At 34.6% G+C, this 21,787-nt stretch overlaps 1 pseudogene; it reads right to left on the bottom strand.

The window, feature by feature from the left end:
- Positions 1 to 1,952: 1,952 nt before the first annotated feature.
- Positions 1,953 to 2,268, bottom strand: LOC132511821 (histone H3-like centromeric protein A; annotated as a pseudogene).
- Positions 2,269 to 21,787: the final 19,519 nt, after the last annotated feature.

Below are 21,787 nucleotides of genomic sequence, written 5' to 3' on the forward strand. Positions count from 1 at the left end.
AACTAACTAAATGTGCATCTACTATACAATCCAGCAATTTAATTCCTGGGCATTTATCCCAAAGAAATAAAGATTTATGTTCATACTAAAACCTGTATACAAATGTTTGGGGTAGTTTATTCATAATAGCCCCAAACTGGGAACAATCCAGATGTTTTTCAGCACGTGAGTTGTTAAAAAATCTGTGCTACATCCATACCACAGAAAAATACTCAGTCAATTAAAAAAATATTGAAACACACAACAACAACCTCGGTGATTCTCTGGAAAATTATTATGAATGAGAAAAGTCAGTCATAAAAATTTACATATTGTATGATTCCATTTACATAACATTCTTGAAATGACAATGTTATAGAAATGGGGAACATGCTTGCGGGTTGCCAGGAACTAAGGAGGGGATGGGAGTGAAAGGATAGTGGGTGTAGGTATAAAAGGGTGACATAAGGGGTCCTTCTGGTGATGAGAATGTTCTATATCTTGACTGTATCAATGTCAGTATCCTAGCCGTGATATTGCATCATAGTTTTACAAAGTGATAGCATTTGAGAAGCTGGTGAAAGGTACACATAATCTGTCCACAGTTTCTTACAACTGCATGTGAATTTATATTTATCTCAAGATAAAGTTTTTAATGAAAAATAATGAAATTAAAGTAATAAAACATGTAATTTCCAAAGCAGCATTTTTTTTCATAGATAGATAAGCTTTATTCCAATGTCTACATAAAAATAAGTTGATGTCGAACAGGAAAAGGTTTTTCCAAAGGGTTAAAATCTATCAAACAACAGAACTTGGTCCTTTTCCCTTTAGTTTGTCTCTCAATTCAGTTGGCTGACACATCATTATTAGTGTCTGCCCTCACTAACCATTTTCACCACACACAATATCTAAAAGTCTTCGGCATTTCCCATTTCTCTGGAAATGTGTTAAACTGCTTTCAGTTACAAGCAATGGGAAAGATTTTTATCTGCTCATACTCTATTCCATCGGAGACAAAAACACATTCCTGAATTCTCTTGTTTAAACTGTGGCTGTTGGCAAAGTGTCCAGATGAAGAACTTAATGCTGATACACAAAGAACACAGTATAATCTCTGTATAGTAGTAACTCTGCTTTAACTTTTTCTCATTAAATAATTATTTTTATTATGTCTCCACAAGGAAGTTATAAAAATTACCTGTAAAAACATTGAAAAGGCTCTTAAAAGTCCTGGAATGAAAAATTCTGCAGTATAAATTATGATACATCTTCTATGATTTGCAAATAAGAATAAAATAAATTCTATAAATTAGAATTTCTGAATGAGTTTGATAGGAATTTACCAGAAGGAGCCAGACCATCAAAGCTTAACGATTTCCTATTTTCATCCCAGCTGAGTTTTTAAAAAGCTATATAATCTGTTGACAGGCACAATCCACACAGGAACTTGCTGCTGCCACTAATGATGAAGTCAATCTGAAGGACAGAGATTTGCATGCTGGACATGCCAGCCTCTTCCATGCAACTGGCTGAAGTGGTCTTCTCTTATTTTTTCCCTTATGTTTTAAATAAAAGTAAATATACCTATGGTAAAAAAATTTAAATGGTACAGAAAAATCTAAAATAATAAAAAAATTAAATGGTACAGAAAGATCTTTTCTCCCATAACCTAGAAAATCTGATGTCTTCCAAATCATCAGTCTTATGAATAATTTGCAAAGTGAAGTCAAACTCGGAGTCTCTTCATCTGAAAATTAATCTCAGGACTTTTGCAATGTGTTGATTCTGTCATATATTACCTCTGTTACAGAGGAAAGCCATGCAGTCTTCTACTTAAACAAAACTAATTACAAAAGCAACATGCACACTCTGCTCAGAGATAGCAAGTCCAGGCAGCACCTTGTACTCCGTGGATCTGGTCCTGGTTACGGGCAGCATCCCTGGTATCCAGAGTCAAGGGCGGCAGGAGCTCAGCCGAGCCCTTCCTGAATGCCTCGGATCCTCCTGGCCAGCTGCACATCCTTCGGGAAGCGAGTGACACGGCCTGTATGTAAGGAGAGGAGATAGACATCCTAAAAGAGATTAACTAGAAACACTTCTGCTGCCAGGCGGCAGAAGGAGTTCTTCCTTAACATCAGGTGTGTGCTCTTCTGAAGAGTTCGGATCTCCTTCAGAACCCTATGTCTCCGGCGAGCAAGTTGACGGGAGGAAGTGCCTAAGGATGGGCCCGGCCAGGGGCGACCTCCTTGGGGCTTCGGGCTTGCGGATCCGGCGGCGCGGGCCCATGGCTGGAGCTCAGGCTTGCGGACCCGCGGTTCCTTCTCGGCCTTCCAGGTCCGGAGGCAGAGGCTGCCGTCCAGGGGAGGGTCAGCAGCGCCCTGGCAGCGTGCCGCAGCTAGGTGGCGTTCAAATTGTCCGCTCCGCCGTGGATTCACTGCTAGCGTTTTTTCCAAAGCAGCATTCTTGAAAATAATTTCATCTGACTGTTGTGGCTTGTCAGTAATAGAGGAAATACTATTTTATGTTGGTTAATTTGAGAATGGAATTTTTAGCTTTGCATTTATTAACAAAAAATGTGCTAACTCATATGTTACTTATGTTTCAGATAACTTTCTAATCTCCAGGATATATATTTTTTTTAAAAAAGTGTCAAATTATCTGGTATTTATATCCAAGTAGTAGAAAAGATAATGCTCCTCAATTTGCCTTTACCAACCAGTTGTAAATGTATAAAAATACTCATCGGGGCTTCCCTGGTGGCGCAGTGGTTGAGAGTCCGCCTGCTGATGCAGCGGACACGGGTTCGTGCCCCGGTCCGGGAAGATCCCACATGCCGCGGAGCGGCTAGGCCCGTGAGCCATGGCCGCTGAGCCTGCGCGTCCGGAGCATGTGCTCTGCAATGGGAGAGGCCACAAAAGTGAGAGGCCCGCGTACCGCAAAAAAAAAAAAAAAAAAAAAAACCATGAAGAAATTTTATCAGGTTTACGTTTCTCTTCATAATGTTCAAAATATATACAGTAAGTTTTCAGATGATTTTATAACCATGTTTATCAGGTATTAAAAATAATCCAACTCACCCTGAGGAACATGTTCTTGTTTTGATAAAAACTAATCACTTTGCTTACAAATGGGGTACAACATAAACTCAGTGTAAAAGAAAGAAAATTGATTGTCAAATGTGTAAATAAAATTTGAATTTATGCTCATTTGGCATACCCAATCATAAATACACTATTGTGAACCTAAGTGTTTATTCAGAAAGTCTTGAAATTTTCCAGATCCTTTATGCCCAAGTGGAGATATTTCCCAGAGGAAGCAATGCATTCAGGTTCAACACAGTACCTAATCAGAGTCTATTTCTATGCAAAGTTGAAATAAAAATGTTTGAAAAGTTTTAGACCATCCCTTAAAATAATAAAGATAACTAATATCTTGATTAATAATTTCTCTTAAATTGTCATTTATATTTCGGTTGATAAGGACTTTTACTGTAATAATAGTAACGAGTAGGTTTTTCTTTTATATTACAGTTCAGTAATTGAGTTAATAAAGCATGTTCTCTTATTAAAGCGTTTTGGCCTTTGCACCATTCTTGCTTGTCCCAAACATCTATATAGTCTATATAATCCATATCTATATATCTACACCATGAAGTTATTGTGTTTTAAAAACCTTTCTCCAAATTCCCTTGTTATGAAAGATTAGATGTACAAAATAGCTTTATAAACTTTAAGAAACTCAAACCTGACAAACACCTAACAATTAACTGTGTTCACTGTATTGATTTATCATAATACTGCCATGAGTAATGTTGACTTCATTGCTTCCCAATTAATACTTTAATCCATACAACTTTGGACCATAAATGAAAGTATTTTGATGAGTTATTTTATTAAGTTAATTATTTTGCTTATTAAAAATGCCTATAGAAATAATATAAGTTCAAATAAGGCAAAAGAGTATATTGTGAAAACAGACTCATTCACACCCCAGATACCCAGGTCTTCTCTCCAAAACTACTGATAACATTCTCTTGTGGCTCCTCAAGAAATTTGCTATTCACCTTAAATATAAGTGACATATGGATAGATTTTTTAAAAACTTCCCCAAATTGAAGTATACCTATGCTCTATTCCATAATTTTATGTTTTATTTTAAGCATGTATGTTGGTAAGAGTTTTATATCAGCAGATGTGTATTTACATGATATATCTGTTTTATATTTTATAATAAAATGCATAACACTCCTCTATTCATAATCATAAACTTTCATTTTTTCTGTTTTTCTCCTTTTTTCTATTAAAAACGCTATGATTATTCTCGTTGTACACATTTATTTTCATACTTTTAATGATAATAAGCTCTTATGTAGTGTTTACTCTATACCAGGTACTCTTCTGAGACATTATATAATTAGATCATCCTTCAATCCTATGAAGGATTTATTATTTCCATTTCATATATGTGGAAAATAAAGAAGAGAATACTTTAATATTTTCTGAAGTTCATGCATATGGTAAATGGCAGAACTGGAATTAGAAGGTAACCTAGATGCAAAAAAAAAAAATTATAACTTCTACATTAGATTCTCTCTCATGTATTTTAATACAATATAAGATAAAACTATGGATGTAGAATACTCAAGCCAAATAATAGATGTACTTTTCAATTGGCTATACAACCTACATTACCTTATTGCCCTTCAGAAAGATTTCATCAATTTGTAATTCTACCAATATATCATTCCTTCAACTATATGTGTACTATCAACTATTTTGACAATTGTTTACAGGATATAAATAATTTTTGTTATTTTAATTTTTCTTATTATGATACATGTGGTTTCATAAATTTATAATCCACTTGTCTATCTTTGGTATGATCTGCCTTTTCTGTTTTCTATTGTCTTATAAAACTTTGTTCTTAGAAAGTGATTAAAAAGTAAACTTCTCATTTGAAGCACCATCTATATCATCTAGTACATATCTCTATGTATTTGAATTTATATTTAACCCTTTTTCTGGCTGCATGGAAGTCATTGTTTATTTTTCTGCAAATCCCAAATAATTTTAATTAACACACTTTTATGATAACTGTGGTATTTGGCAACCCAGTCTACCAGTTGTCTAATTGTTAAGATTTTTTTTTCTTATTATTCCTGAATGCTTGTTTTTTATAGAAACTTGACTTACAACTATTGTTATAATCAGGTTATTTATATATTTTTTACTAATTAAATATGATGGTGTAAATGACACTTGAATCCTCCCAGAGTGAAACCATAAACTCAGACTGGGATTTGGGGAGGAGGAAGAAAATATTTGTCTTTTTGGCTGTACTTTTCCTGGAATAGAGCACCCAGGCTAGAGCTTCCATGACACATATCTGTGGTTCATGAAATGTGGATGAGTCATGGATCGAATGTCACAGACTCACTGCTGTTACTGAGATTTAGTAGATTTTCTTGAATGAATGTTTCTTCATTAGTTGTAGGGTCTTAGAACAATTTTCAGAGGCTTTAAATGATGGCATTTTTAAGTTTTTTATTTTTTCCTGAGGAGGTTTTCTGGGAGTCCATGTATAGACTCCTGGCTTAATTTTCTCACCAACATTTGCCCTCTTCACACTCATGAACTCATGCCGTATTTCAAATTCATTACTTGACACCTGATTTTTTTCTGGTTTAATGGTTTTGATTCATTTGAATTCTGCTTAATAATTTGGTGAATAGTATCAGATCATGTATTGATTACATATGTATTTTATTTAGGAGTCTTCAGCTAGGGACAAAGATATGTCCAGATTACCTCAGATGTTGGAATACTGTTGTTTTGGATCAGAATTTCCATTATTATCAATATAAGTTTTAAGAATAAAATTATTATTGAATATTGTTTTACTAAGAAAGAAATATATGTATTGTCACTTCCATTCTATCAATGGATATACAAGACTTGGAAAGCACAGATAATACAATAATGTAAGACTGCTCTATGCCAAAGCTCTGGGGAAAGATTTTTATTTTTTCATTTGAAAGGGGAAATTTTTAACTGTATTTCAGAAATTATTTTTACATCAAATAAATTTTATACTTGCCTAATGATAGCAGTTTGAATAATGGATATTTCTGTTATTAAAATTTCAAATTAATTTCTCATACAGTCCTTATTTTACAGTAGTTTGCTCATTTATTTTTATGAAACCAACAGTATTTTGATCTCATCTTTCACACTGATATTTTTCAACACAGAGCAATTGTTCCACTTATATGGGAAGTTGAGTTTCCACATCTAGTAATCTGTATCCCTTTCCCACTTCTCAAAATCAAACAAACAAAACAGAACTTTCCTTAAGGAATGTTCTCTAATGATGAAAATCTGTTATCTATTCATAAGGCTAATTAATGCATTATCTTTATTGCAAAGTGTCTGTGTAAAAACAAACTATGGAATAGCTAATGCCTAGGAACATGTGTCCATAAGTGATAAACCATCTGTTAGTTTAGCTAGTTTACAGAAAATTATTTTCATTCCACCAATGACTGCAAAGTGATATTATAGCAAAATCTTGTGGAAATGATGCAGTTTAGGTTCTTATGAACCTGTAAACCAGGGTCAGAGTAAGGGGCTATATTTCTGTGTGTATGAGTACAAGGCTGCTCTAATATAGTAGATTCCAGCTTATTATAGATACCATGATAGCACATAAAAATAATCTAGGGAACTGTATTAATACTTTTGCCAATATATAAGACAAAAATTAAATAATGACCAAAAAGAGCTGCTTATGGTACAAAGCAGTTTTTAACTTCAAGGCTATATAATACTCCTTATGATATAGCAACATATGATTAAGAGACATGCCGTTTTTTATTTTATTAACTCCTAGAAAATCTCACTGAAATGATTTTCACCCCATCTCCCTGCTTGATTCCCACTCAGTTCTGACTCCAAATTGGAAAGCTGACTTTAATCCCTGAATATCTTTGTGAAATTATGATTTATAAGTATTAACCTAAAACAAATAAACTGTTATAAATGTTAACCTAAAACAAATAAACTGTTGTAAGTGTTAACCTAAAACAAATAAACTGTTTTTTCTCTAGCAAAAATAAGTTTACTCAGGATCAGCAAATAATTGTAATTTGGGGTCTGCAACAAGCCATTTGCAAGTCCTGCAAAAGAAGGAGAGGAGAACTCTTTTTTAGAAGGGAAAGGGAACTGGGAGAGTTATGGTAAACAAACAGTCCATTGGAGGAATTTAGAGTTCCAAGTATACTGGCTTTTCATCTGCCAAACTCTTGCAAAGAAAGAAGAGGAAGTCTTTCTTTTCCTGTTGGGCTCTGCTATCATTATAAGGCATGAGTGTTTCTCCTTCTGACCTCCTGCTCCTTTTTGAGGTTTCTGTATATTATTTTTTGCATAAGAAATTTGTTCATTCAGATGACAAAAATATATTTCTCATTTATATTTTGTCTTTGTCCAACGTTCCTGGATCACAGCTCCCCAAACCCTTGTAATCTCCTAAGTGATTAGAACAACAAAGGTGTCTTTTGGTATGTTAATGAGGTAAAGTTTGGACCACACCTAACAAAAGGGATGCATTTCCAGGGATAGCCAATCATGTGATTAGAGGGTTGAACTTTCAGTCTCATTCCTTTACCTCCAGGAAGGGGAGAGAATTTGGAGGTTGAATCAATTGCCAGTTGCCAATGATTTAAACAGTCATGACTATGTAATAAAGCCTCCATAAACCCCTCAGAAGATGGGGTTTGGAGGTCTTCTTTGTTGATGAACACATGATGGTGCTGAGAGAGTGGTGCACATGGAGAAGTCAAGCCCCTTTCCATATGAATCTTTTACATCTGGCTGTTCCTTAGTTATTTATTTTTATAATAAACAGATAATTTAATAAGTAAAATGCCTCTCTGTGTTCTGAGAGCTGCTTTAGTAAACTAATAGAACCTGAAGAGGGAGTCTTGGAACCTCTGATTTGGTCAGATTTGGCCATTTGGTCAGAACTGTCAGTAAAAACCTGTACTTTTGACTGGTGTCTGAAGTCCAAGGAAGGAGTCATGGGAAGCTCCAATCTGTAGCCCATCGGAAGCACAGATAACAACCTGGGTTGGAGTGACATCTGAATTGGGAGGAGGGGCAGTCTCATCTGGACTGAACACTTAACCTCTGGGATATGAAGCAATCTGAAGGTAGATAGTCCCAAAATTGAGTTGAATTGTAGGACACTCAGCTGATTTTTTTGAGCATCGCTTGTTGTTGGTGTGGGGAGACCTTGTTCACACACACACACACACACACACACACACACACACTGGAACATTGGAAATGGGTCCAGGAACTTAATTTAGACTTCCTCTCATTACCATGAATCAGTTTAACTGTGAGTTCTTGACTTGGTATTCTATTCTAAGTCACATTTATATTTCTGTCAATGTTCAAAAGGGACAGAGACTGCCAAATACAAATTGGCACTTGTCATCTACCTCTACAAGGATTAAATCATGAGCTGACGCAGCTGCTGATTTTTAACACCCCTGAAAGGAGTTCAGGGTGGAGATCAGGAAGGAGGCATCCTGTGCTCTGGGGAAAACTGGCATAGCAGCTCTTCAGATAGTCAGATATTTTCAAGAGATTTTATTAACCCAATTCTTGCATCTTCTCACATCTTAGAAAGTACTGAAATCCTTCATGGTGACATCTGCTCCTCGTGACTAGCAGTAACCTTTACAAGATTAAGCAGCAACCTTCTGTAAAAGATATGTGCTTGATTGTATGTACTCCCCCTTCACGAAAATCACATATATACTGACCTTCCCCCCCTACCTCTTTGGAGCAGTTTCTCAGAGCTATCCTAAATGCTGTCTCCTGGGCTATAGTCCGCATTTTAGCCCCAAATAAAACTTAACTCACGTTGTGCATTTTTTTTTCAGTTGACAGACTATTGTTTCTGAAAAGTTTTATTTTAACCAAGAAAAGAAATTAATGTGCATCTTTATATTCTTTTACTAATGGTTTGTATTTCTAAGTGCCATGTTGGTGGGTTAAGAAACTCCAGGGAAAACTGTTAAACACATAATTAGGTATATTGAGACCAAAAGAGCCTACATGTGCAAAATGTGTTAATGTGATTCTTGCTAATGATTATCCATGGTTTATACAATATTACATTGATTTTTTTTTCCACTTGGAAAATATTCAATTAACTGAGATTCTAGAGAACTATATGTCACTAACTTAGTTTGCATCTCAGTTTCCTCTACATTAAGTGAAGAGACCAAACTAAATTAAACATCTTGAATCTTCATTTAGAAGAGTGTTTCTAGGATGAGCACAATGTATTAATTATATATTGCTGTATAATGAATTACCCAAAGCATAATTGCTTAAGACAATACATATTCGTTTTCTCAGAGCTTTTTGTGAGCTGTGTGTTTGGAAGCATCTTAGTTGAGCAGTTCTGGCTTGATAAATCTCACGAAATTACTTTATAGTCAAGATGTTGACCGGAGCAGCAGTTGTTCAAAGGTTTAACTGAGGCTGGAGGATTCTCTTTAAATCAGTTGGTTAGGCCCCAGTTCAAATGAGACCACACACTTTTTTTTGTTCCCTTGGGACTACCTGAATTTACTCTGTTATGTGGTACCAAATAATCCTCTAACCGCAGATGAATAAGAAAAAACAAATGTGTGAAAAATAGCACTAGGCATAGCAGTTTGGTCGACTGTGAGAAAAAAAAAAAAAAAGATTGTCTTTACTCACTATAACTATTAGAACCACCACAAATGTCAACACAAACGAAGCGTAGGTAATCTTACTGCATTAGACAACATCTATTTTTAAAAGTTATAACTCAGTCTATAGCTAATGAATATGCTATGACTCCACTACATCAAAATGCTAGGCTTCTAATGATCTAATGGACGTTTAAATAGCTAATGATCATTAGACTACAGGGCTGAGAATAATGAGTAAAGATGAATAAGAAAGTAAAATAAAAATACATTTTACTTTCTTACACAGCTTTTTTACCTACCAAAATTTTCTGAATTGTTTAGGGTTAAGAATACTATATTTGGAGAACATTTTCGAACTTGTATGGAAATATATTTTTCCTGTATTGTTTTTCCTGAGAAGGCGCAACTTTACTGGTTTCAGAGTTTTGATTTCTTTAGATCAGCATTGTCTTTTTTTTTTTTTTAATGCTAATATTGCACTCAATGTTAGTAAAGGCACAGTCAACATCACAGGAAATATTTCAGAACAATTATGTTCATATTTCAGAACAATTATTTTTATTTCTAACTTTGGGGTTTGAACTGTACTATAGGCTGAGTTTTAAACTATTTTTAAGTCCTGTAATATTACCTTTTATAAAATGTGTTGTAATTAAAATAAGTGTATGATTGGGCCACCAAAGTGGCTGTTCTCTTGCTCTCTCTACATCCCCTACTCAACCAGTGCCTGCTTCACCTATAACCTACTCACATGACTGACCTTTCTACATACTTGGCCCATACACCTGCTAGTGATTGTTCTAATCTTTAGATCAGAACATCTCCACCAGGATATTTTATCAAAGGGGCAGTGAGGGCATAGTCCTCTGTTAATTCCCCTGGTAACCAATGAGCCAACCTGATTTCAATTCCCCCTGTAACTGGTAAACACTCCCCACCCAGCAATGACTGCCTCCATCTGCCACACATGAGTTGGGTGTCACTCCAGGACCTTGCTTCAGATGTGTAAGATTCCCCCTATCCATTAAATCACTGATGTCTCTTTTGCTGACTCTGGGCTCTCTCTTTGGTCTCCAGGCTGGGTAAGTACAAGGCTTGCAGGCCTGCAGTGTGCAGCCCAACAGTAACTCTTTGAAAAATACATGAAATTAAAGGAGTGAGGGAGATTGTATCTGAAAATATAAATTATTCTACACCTTGTGAAAAATCTTTTTAAAGAACTTTCAGGTAAACTCAAACATGATGATTTAATGACAGTTTTACTTTTATTGTAGTGTTAAAATTTTAAATAATATTTTATTATGTCTAAGAAAATTATTGCTGATAGTGGAAGTGAAGGATGCATTTTTTTGTTTATGTAGATTTTGTTTTTACCTTGTCCTCATACAGGGGAAAATTAACTCTATAGTTATTAAACTTTACTCATGACTCAAATTTCTTACAAAGTTTCTGTTAGTGTTCATACAGAGATTCATCCTTACCAATTTCCATTAGTTTCACTAACAGAAGAAATAATTTGCCTATAGAAAAATTCATTTATTCCCTAATCACACAGTCTGTGTTAAGTTTCAACATTATAAAACAAACACACCACCTACATTAAAAAAGAAAATAATATTTCATGAAAATGTTGAAAGTTCAGAGGTAGGGCAGACTTGAGGTTTGTTTTATACCAGTAGATCAGTGCTGTCACTAATGTTTTCTTGTTGTTTTTTTTCCCTCTCCACTTGTCTGACTGGAATTAGTGGTATCTTCAACTTTCCTCTGGTAACAAAATGTCTGCTTGAGCTTCAGGAACTGCATGTTTCTCATCCAAGTTAAAAAAGAGTGCACCTTTCCTCTCCAACATCAAATAGAAGTGCTGATTTTCACTTTGATTGAATTAGCTTAAATCCTTTGTCCCTTTCCCCCAATATACACTATTACCTCTGGAATGTTGTGCACAATTTGGACATTTGGCTTCAGCCTGGTCTGCTTTTCCATCTCTCAACTGTGACTAAGACACTAAAAGTACCCTTCTCATTTTATGCCAATCAATGCACATTTCTGTATTTGAGGGTAGAATAAATCCCTGCCCCCACCTCAAACCTCATGGCTAATACACAATGAAAGAAGGGAGGAATGACTCATGAATTTTAAGTGCAACTGCTCAGTCTAATTTCTAATATTACCTCAACCCTTCATTCCTGAATTAACTCACTTTGCTCAGAGTGCATGCTCCTCATTACATATTGCTGAATTTGATTTTATAATAGTTTGCTTTGGATTTCTGCATTCATGTTCGTGAGATTAGCCTGTAATTCATGAATTTCTGGTCAAATATCATGTTCTTTGGAAGACTTTTTCTATGACTGGTATTATGTCTTCTTTGAATGTTTATTAGAAGTCACTGGTTAGCAACATATATAAATTTTCTTTGAAGGAAGGTAATTTCACTACTGATTGATTTTGTTTAGTAAAAGATTATTCAAATTTTTAATTCTGTTTTAAAGCAATTGTGCTAAATTATATTTTTCTAAGAACTTATCCATTTTGTTTACATTTTCATGTAAATTTCTTCATCCAAACTCCATTATTTTTTAAATTTATTTTTACTGAAGTATAGTTGATTTACAATGTTGTGTTAATTTCTGCTGCACAGCAAAGTGACTCAGTTATACACATATATACAATCTTTTTATATTATTTTCCATTATGGTTTATCTCAGGATACTGAATATAGTTCCCTGTGCTATACAGTAGGACCTTGTTGTTTACACGTTCTATATGTAATAGTTTGCATCTACTAACCCCAAACTCCCAGTCCTCACCCCCCTCCCTGTTCTCTATATCTGTGAGTCTGTTTCTGTTTTATAGACAGGTTCATTTGTGCCATATTTTAGACTCCACATATAAGTGATATCATATGGTACTTGTCTTTGTCTTTCTGACTTACTTCACTTAGTATGATAATCTCTAGTTGCATCCATGCTGCTTCAAATGGCATTATTTCATTATTTTTTATGGCTGATTAGTATTCCATTGTATATATGTATCACATCTTCTTTATCCATTCTTCTATTGATGGGCATGTAGGTTAGCTAATATAAATAGTGCCACTATGAACATAGGGGTGCATGTATCTTTTTGAATTATAGTTATGTCTGGATAAATGCCTAGGAGTGGGATTGCTGGATCATATGGCCACTCTATTTTTAGTTTTTTTAAGGAATTTCCACTGTTTTCCAAAGTGGCTGCACCAGCTTTACATTCCCACCAACAGTGTAGGAGGGTTCCCTTTTCTCCACACCCTCTCCAGCATTTGTTGTTTGTAGACTTTTAAATGATGACCATTCTGACCTATGTGAGGTGGTACCTCATTGTAGTTTTGATTTGCAATTCTCTAATAATTAGTGATGTTGAGCATCTTTTCATGTGCCTATCGGCCATCTGTATGTCTTCTTTAGAGAAATGTCTAGTTAGGTCTTCTGCCCATTTTTTTGATTCAGTTGTTTGTTTGATTGTTTGTTTGTTTTAATTGAGTTGTATGAGCTGTCTGTATATTTTGGAAATTAAGCCCTTGCCAGTCACATCATTTGCAAATATTTTCTCCCATTTTGTAGTTTGCCTTATTGTTTTGTTATGGTTTCCTTTGCTGTGCAAAGCTTGTTAAGTTTTATTAGCTCCAATATGTTTATTTTGGTTTATTTTGGTTTTATTTCTATTGCCTTGGGAACTGACCTAGGAAAACACTGGGGCATTTTATGTCAGAGAATGTTTTGCCACCAGTCTCTTCTAGGAGCTTTATGGTGTCTTGTCTTACATTTAACACTTTAAGTTATTTTGAGTTTATGTTTATGCATGGTGTAAGGGTGTGTTCTAACTTCATTGATTTACATGCATCTGTCCAACTTTCCCAGCACCACTTGCTGAAGAGACTGTCTTCCTCCCATTTTTTATTCTTGCCTCCTTTGTCAAAGATTAATTGACCATAGGTGCATGGGTTTATTTCTGGGTTCTCTATTCTGTTTCACTGATCCCTATGTCTGTTTTTGTGCCAATACCACACTTTTGAAAATGTAGCTTTGCAGTATTGGCTGAAGTCTGGGAGAGATATGCCTCCTTCTTTGTTCTTTTCCCTCAGGATTGCTTTGACAATTCTGAGTCTTTTATTGTTCCACATAAATTTTAGGATTATTTGTTCTCATTCTGGGGAAAATGTCATGGGTAATTTGATAGGGATCACATTAAATCTGTAGATTGCTTTGGGTATTATTACCATTTTAACAATATTAATTCTTACAATCCAAGAGCATGGGGTATCTTTCCATTTCTTTGAATCATCTTTAATTTCCTTTATTAATGTTTTATTGTGCTCAGCATATAATTCTTTCACCTTCTTGTTCAGGTATATTCCAACATATTTTTTTGGTGCAATTTTAAAAGGTATTGTTTTCTTACATTCCTTTTCTGCTGTTTCATGGTTAATGTAAAGAAATGCAACCAATTTCTGTATGCTAATCTTGTATCCTGCTACAGTGCTGAATTCATTTATCAGTTCTAGTAGTCTTTGTGTTGAGTCTTTAGGGTTTTCTATATATAGAAAGTATGATGTCATCTGCATATAATGAAAAATTTACCTCTTTCCTTACAATTTGGATAGGTTTTATTTCTTTTCCTTGTCTGATTGCTGTGGTTAGGTCTTCCAATACTATGTTGAATAAAAGTGGTGAGAGTGGGTATCCTTGTCATGTTCCAGATGTTAGTGGGAAGACTTTAGCTTTTTAATGTTGAGTATTATATTTGCTGTGTGTTTGTCATAAATAGTTTTTATTATATTGAGATATGTCCCCTCTATTCCCACTTTTGTGAGAGTTTCTATCATAAATTGATGTTGGATTTTGTCAGTTGCTTTTTCTGCATCTATTGAGATGATCATGTGGTATTTATCTATTTGTTTTTTTTGATGTGGTGACTGACTGTTCTGCATATGTTGAAACATCCTTGTGAACTTGGCGTGAATCCCACTTGGTTGTGGTGTATCATCTTCTTTATGTGTTGGGTTTGGCTTGTTAGTATTGTGTTGAGAATTCTTGCATCTATCTCCATCAAAGATATTGTCCTGTAATTTTCTTATTTGGTAGTATCTTTCTCTGGTTTTGGTATCAGGGTGATGTTGGCTTCATAAAATGTCTTTGGGAGTATTCCCTCTTCTTCAAACTTCTGGAATAGTTTGAGAACAATAAGTATAATTTCTTCTTTGTATGTTTGGTAGAATTCACCTGTGAAGCACTTGTCCTGGACTTTCGTTTGCAGGTAGTGTTTTGTTTTTGTTTTGTTTTCTTTAATTACAGATTGTATTTCACTTCTAGTGATAGGTTTGTTCAAATTATCTATTTCTTGTTGATTCAATTATGGTGGGCTGTGTGTTTCTAGAAGTTGTCCATTTCTTCTAGGTTGTTGAATTTGTTGGCATATAATTGTTCATGGTATTCTTTTATAGTTTTTTGCATTTCTTCAGTATTGGTTGATATTTCTCCTTTTACATTTCTTATTTTGTTTATTTGTGTTTTCTGTCTTTTCTTGTTGGTGAGCCTGGCCAGAGGTCTGTCAATTTTGTTTACCCTTTCAAAAAGCAGCTCTTGGTTTTATTGATTTTTTTTTCAATTTTTAGTCTCTATTTTATTTATTTCCTATCTGATCTTTATACTTTCCTTCCTTCTGCTGATTTTAGGTTTTGTTTGTTGTTTGTCTAATTCTTTTAGGTAGTAGGTTAGGTTGTTTGTTTTAGATTTTTTTTTTTTGAGGAAGGCCTGTATCTCTACGAACTCCCCTCTAAACACTGCTTTTGCTGCATCCCATAGATTTTGTATGGTGTGTTTTCTTTGTCATTTGTCTCAAGTTATTTGTTAATTTCCATTTTGATTTCTTCATTGACCCACTAGTTTTTTAGTAGCATGTTGTTTTGTCTCCATGTAAACCTTTTTTTTTTTTCTGATTTATTTTCCTGTGGTTAATTTCTAGTTTCATGCCATTGTGGTCAGAGAAGATGCTGGAAATAACTTCTATACTCTTATATTTGTTGACATTTGTTCTGTACCCTAATATGTGGTTAATCCTAGAAAATGTTTCATGTGCACTTGAAAGGAATGTGTAATCCAGTTTTTTGTTTTGTTGTATTTTGTTTATGTAAATGTCCTGAAAATTTCAACAAAATCTAACTGTTTTATTGCATCATCTAGTCTCTGTTGCCTTACTGATTTTCTGTCTAGAAGATATGTCCTTTGATGTGAGTGGAGTGTTAAAGTCTCCTACTATCATTGTTTTACCAACAGTTTCTCCCTTTATGTCTGTTAGTATTTGTTTTATGTATTTGGATGCATATATCTTGATAAGTATAAATTCCTCTTCTTGTATTGATACCTTTATCATTATATAGTGTCTGTATTTATCTTTCTTTATGGTCTTTGCTTTAAAGTCTATTTTGTCTGATTTGAGTATTGCAACCCCTATTTTCTTGGCATTTCCATTTGCATGAAATATCTTTATCCATCCTGTTCACTTTCATTCTATGTGTGTTCTTTGACCTAAAGTGGGTCTTTCATAGGCAGTATTTTGTAGGCTCTTGTTTTTTTATCCACTCTGCTACTCTTTGTCTTTTGATTGGAACATTTAGTCCACTGACACTTAAGATGATTATTGATAAATATGTATTTATTGCCATGTTAAACCTTGTTTTCCAGTTGATTCTATGTTTCTTCTTTGTTCCTTTTTTTGTCTTTTTAATTTTCTTTTTGTGGTTTGATGATTTCCTTTTAGTTTTGTATATTCTCTTTATGTTCTCTTCTTTTTGGTTTTCGTGAATTTATTTTACGTTTTTTATTTGTGGTTATCCTGTTTTTCAAGTACGTTAATGCTTTGCTATATCTACTTACTTTAGACTGAGTCATATAGGCTCAAACATGTTATAAAACAAAACAAAAGAGAAGAAAACAAAACAAAACAAAAACTATGTTTTCTTACTCCCTCCTCCACATTTTATGATTTTGGTGTCTTTTTTTTCATCTTCATGTTTATCCTTTTGCTGTGCCTTGTGTTTATCATCACTTCCACAAGTAGATCTTTTTGATTTGTATACTGGCTTATTTAAGTAATTTACTCTCCAATTGTGATTTTCACTTTCCTATGTATTCTTGCTTTTTTTTTTTTTTCTATTTAGAGAAGACCTTTCAATATTTCTTTTAGGATTGGTTTAGTTTTCTTTTAGTTTTTGCTCGTCTGAGAAATTCTTTATCTCTCCTTCTATTCTAAATGATAATCTTGCTGGGTATATTCTTCTAGGTTGCAGATTTTTCTCTTTCAGGAGTTTGCACATATCTTGCCTCTCCCTTTTGGCCTGCAATATTTCTGTAGACAGATCAGCTGAGAGACTTATGGGGGTTCCCTTGTAAAGAACTCTTTTTTTTTTCTCTTGCTGCCTTTAGAATCCTCTCTTTAACTTTTGCCACTTTTATTATAATATGTCTTGGTGTAGGTCTGTTTGGGTTCATCTTTTTTGGGACCTTCTGTGCTTCCTATATCTGGATATCTATTTCCTTCTTTATACTTGGGAAGTTTTCAGCTATAATTTCTTCAAATACATTTCAATCCCCCTTTCTCTTTCTTCTCTTTCTGGAACCCCTATTATATGTAGATTGGCATGCTTTATATTATCCTATAAGTCTCTAATATTGCCTTCATTTTTTTTTTCAATCTGGCTTTCTGTCTGCTGTTCTGATTGGGTGATTTCCATTACTGTATCTTCCAGATCATTTATTCATTCTTTTGCATTATTTATTCTGCTAGTCATTGCCTTTAGCTCAGCTTTTGTCTTGGCAAATGGGTTTCCTCAGTTTTCTTGGCTCCTCCATTACTTTTTTACAGTAATCTGCAGTTCTGTTGATAGCCTTTCTTCAATATTTTTATTACCTCCTTTTTGAACTTGGTGTCTATTAGACTGATGAGGTCTGTTTCATTGTTTGTTCCTTCAGGGGACTCCTCTTGGTCTTTTAACTGAGAATTGTTCCTCTGCTTCTTCATTTTATTTATACTTCTCTTATTCTGTGAGTTTAGGAGAAACAATTATCTACTGTAGTCTTGAAGGGGTATTTATATGTGAGATTGTCCCTGTGTAGCTTGTGTAGTTTTAATATTTTTGGCACAATGGCTATTTGTAGTTTAGATGCTTGCTGCCTCTTTCCTTGACAGGTGCTGGTCATTATCCTCCTGCCAGGGGGTGTGCAAGAGTGTCAGTGAGTATGCTCCTTGGGCTTGCACTAGTGTAGGCAGCAACTGACACTGGCTCATAAGTCTTTTAGTAGTGGTGGAAACACATGCCCACCTCTGGAGCATACTATGGTGGCAGCAGCAGCTCACACCTGCCCCTGGATCTCATGTAGGCAGTTTCCTGTTGCTTGTGAGCTTGCATGGGGAAAGAGGCTCTTATGGTGGTCCCACCCCTCTCTTCACATGCCTCCCAACAATGGTGACTTGTCTTTCTGGCAGGCCCAGGCCCTTACATGTACACCCTCAGTTGCCACACTCTAGGCCCTTCATGCTGTCTCCACACAGCCAACCCATGTCCTCTCCCCAGGTCTGACCTCCAAACCTGAGCTTTAGCACCCAGCCCCAGCCCACACTGGCAGACAAGCATCTCAGACTGGGGAGTGCATAGTGGTTGTACTGACCATATGTGCAGGTACATTTCACCTTCCATAAACCAGTTGCTGCACCCTCCTCCAAGGTTCCAAAACTCCGTCTCCATCCAGGCTGATCTCCCTGCCAGTGAAGGAACTTTCCAGGGTGCAAGAACATTTCCTCCTTCACAGCTCCCTCCATGGGGCACAGGTCCCATCCCAATTCCTTTCTCTCTCTTTTTTATTTCCTTTTGTCCTACCTGGTTACATGGAGGCTCTCTTGACCTTTCAGAAGTCTGGGGTCTTCTGCCAGTGTTCAGTAGATGTTCTGTGTGAATCATTCCACATATAGATGTATTTCTGATGTATTTGTGGGAGGAGGTGAGCTCCATATCCTACTCCTCTGCCATCTTGATCACTCTCCCAAACTCCATTATTTTAATGTCTGTATCATTTGTTCTGTAGTTCCCTTTCTTATTCCTCATATTATCTATATGTACCATCTCTTTTTATTCATGAAATTTGTTGATCATCTTTATTTTACATTTTTTTTATAATTTAATTGATTTCAGTTTTATTCTTTATCATTCTTTCTTCTACTTTTTTTTAATCTTTTTCTATCATTGCTGCAACAAATTACTACAAATTGCTTTTAAAAATCACAAACATTATTTTACAGTTCTGGAGGTCAGAAGTCTGACACAAATCCCACCACTCCAAAAGCAAGGAGTCCACAGTGCTGCAGTACTTTATGGAGGCTCTAGGAGAAAATCTTTTTCCTTTCCAGCATCTTGCAATTGTCCACATTCCTTGATTTGTGGCATTTGCCCTTCACCTTTAAAGTAAATAATGTTAGGTCAAATCCTTATATTGCATTACTCTGATCTCAGTTTCCTGCCTACCTCTTCCACTTTTAAGGACACTTATGAATATACTTGGCATACTCAGATAAAACAGGATCATTTTTCTATTTTAAGATCATCTGGTTAGCATGTAATTCCATCTGCAATATTAATTCCCTGGTGCTATACAACCTAACATATTCACAGGTTCTGGGGATTAGGATATAGATCTCTTTGGGAAGCCATTATTCTTCTTTTCACCTAATTTTTAAGTCTATTTTTACTATCATTTTGAAATAAATGTTTAACTTTTTAACTTTCAGCCTTCCATATATTCTAATTTATGCCTATAAACTGCATTCTCTAACTTTTAGTATATTGATTATGCATTACTATTCAGACCAAATATTCTCTCTGTTTTTCTCTCTCTCTTTTCTTTTATAACTCATGGATTACTTAGAAATATTTCTTAATTTATAGATACAAGAAGCTCTGTTAGTTATATTTTTGTAATTGGCATTAATTGCATTGTAGTGTAGTCAGAGAATATTTTATGAAAATTTTGTCATTTGAAAATGTTCCAATTTGCTTGAAAATAATATATATTTTGCAGTTATTTTTGCGGTGTCTGAAGTGTTCCCATTGGGGCAGGTTAATGATATTTTTCAAATATGGAATATCCTTATTTAAACTTTTTCTATTTCACCAATTACTGAAAGAAATGTCTTTTTAAAGTCTTTTCCCCTAATTAAGCATTTGTCTACTTTCTACTAATAACTATCATTTTTTTTTCTTTTGAGAATATATTATTAGCTGCATGCCATTTAAAAACTTGTATCTTCATTAATTTTACTTTTTACATTATGGAATGATGCTATATATCTCTAGCAATTGAGATATTTTATCTGATTTATTTATCCAATAGATAGAGATAGATTACTCAAGTGAGCCTAATATAACCACAAGAGTCCTTCAAAGTGAAAGGAGTCAGAAGCAGAGGTCAAAGCAATGCACTGTGAGGATTTCACCTACCTTAAATTGTAAATTAAAGCCTACTTATTCTATTATTAATATAACCATACTAGCTTTATTTTTATTAGAATTTACTTGTATATGAAGTTTCATCTTATCCTTTCAAACTTTCTGAATTCATACATTGCCATTGAATCTCTTGTACATGGCTTATTGCTGCTATCCAGTCTGGTCATCTTCACATTTTCTTTCCTCAGGTTACTATGAATTATCAGTTCATGCCATCTAAAACACAGAACTATGTTATAGGAATAAAAAGTTACTCACTAAATAACTGAGAGATTTTAGGATTCAAATAGATTGAGAGGGTATAAATTTCAAGTTAACATTTTACTTGATTCTCTTAAGTTCACAAGGCTAGGCTTTTGTAGAAATGACAGTCTCAGAGGGAGATCTCACTCTTCTGTATTTGAAACTCTCTCCTGAGTCCAGTTTACTGTTTTCTTTTTCAGTGTACGTCTTCAAGCCTCTCAAATAAGTAGCTGCACACCTTTTTCTGGAAATACTTCTCTTCCCTCCCAAAGAGAGAACATCGCAAGTTCTCAAGTTTTCCTTATATATTCATGGAAGACAACTCCTTGGGGAGATGGCAAAATCACAGTGCTGAGTTTTATGCCCATGAGGCTCCTTGGGGATGATCCAACTCTTGTTCAATCTTTCTTTTCAATTCCATCAAATAAATTACTTTTCCCAATAAAGTAAGCAATATTTATTTTCTCCTAGGAAAGACAATAAAACCTCAGGTTAAGCAAAATAATTCCCTTTTTAATTTGGCTTAGTTTATTGACTTTTGGCTATATTTCTTTGTTATTAAAAGACATTTGGTTATTTTCTCTTAGATGAACACACTTGAAATAACAACTAAAGAAGAGGTGAAACAAACTATACTAAATCCAAATGGCTGCCTCTTTGTTACTTGAATTGTGAGGCAGGGGGAGGAATGTAATTTCTGTTTTATTTCTTTATCACACCATTCTGCTGCATAAAGATGAAAATAGGGATAACCACCTAGAGTGAGGAAATATTTTTTAATTGCATATTTTTTTCTTCATCACATACATGCATACCAGAGGTCTAGAAAAATACTGCTTTTATTTATATATCTAAAACTGAATCCATACAACTTAGTGCCTCCTTGAAAGGCAAAGACTTCTGAATATATATAGCAATTACACACGGGTGTAAGGATGTTTGTAAGGTGACTATATAAAATTTTCCCAAGGAGTTGGATATGTTTTTCCAATCACAAGCTTGGAAAAAATTGTGCATTATTGCTTTGATTAGCAAATAATACTTGTTTTTTAGAAGCAACTTACAGTTGAATTTATGGCTGACTTCTACCTAAATTCCGAATAAAGAAATATAGTTAATGAGGTATCATAGTTCTAATAATTATATAAAAATAAATATTGAGGAAACAAAATCCCATAGAATTGATCAGAAGATAGTCAGGTAAGCCAAGTGTTACATAGAAAAAAATGTTTTATTACATGTAATTTTATAAGGTATTTTTTTTAGAATAAGGC

The sequence above is a fragment of the Lagenorhynchus albirostris genome, chromosome 20, assembly GCF_949774975.1.
Source record: "Lagenorhynchus albirostris chromosome 20, mLagAlb1.1, whole genome shotgun sequence".
NCBI lineage: Eukaryota > Metazoa > Chordata > Mammalia > Artiodactyla > Delphinidae > Lagenorhynchus > Lagenorhynchus albirostris.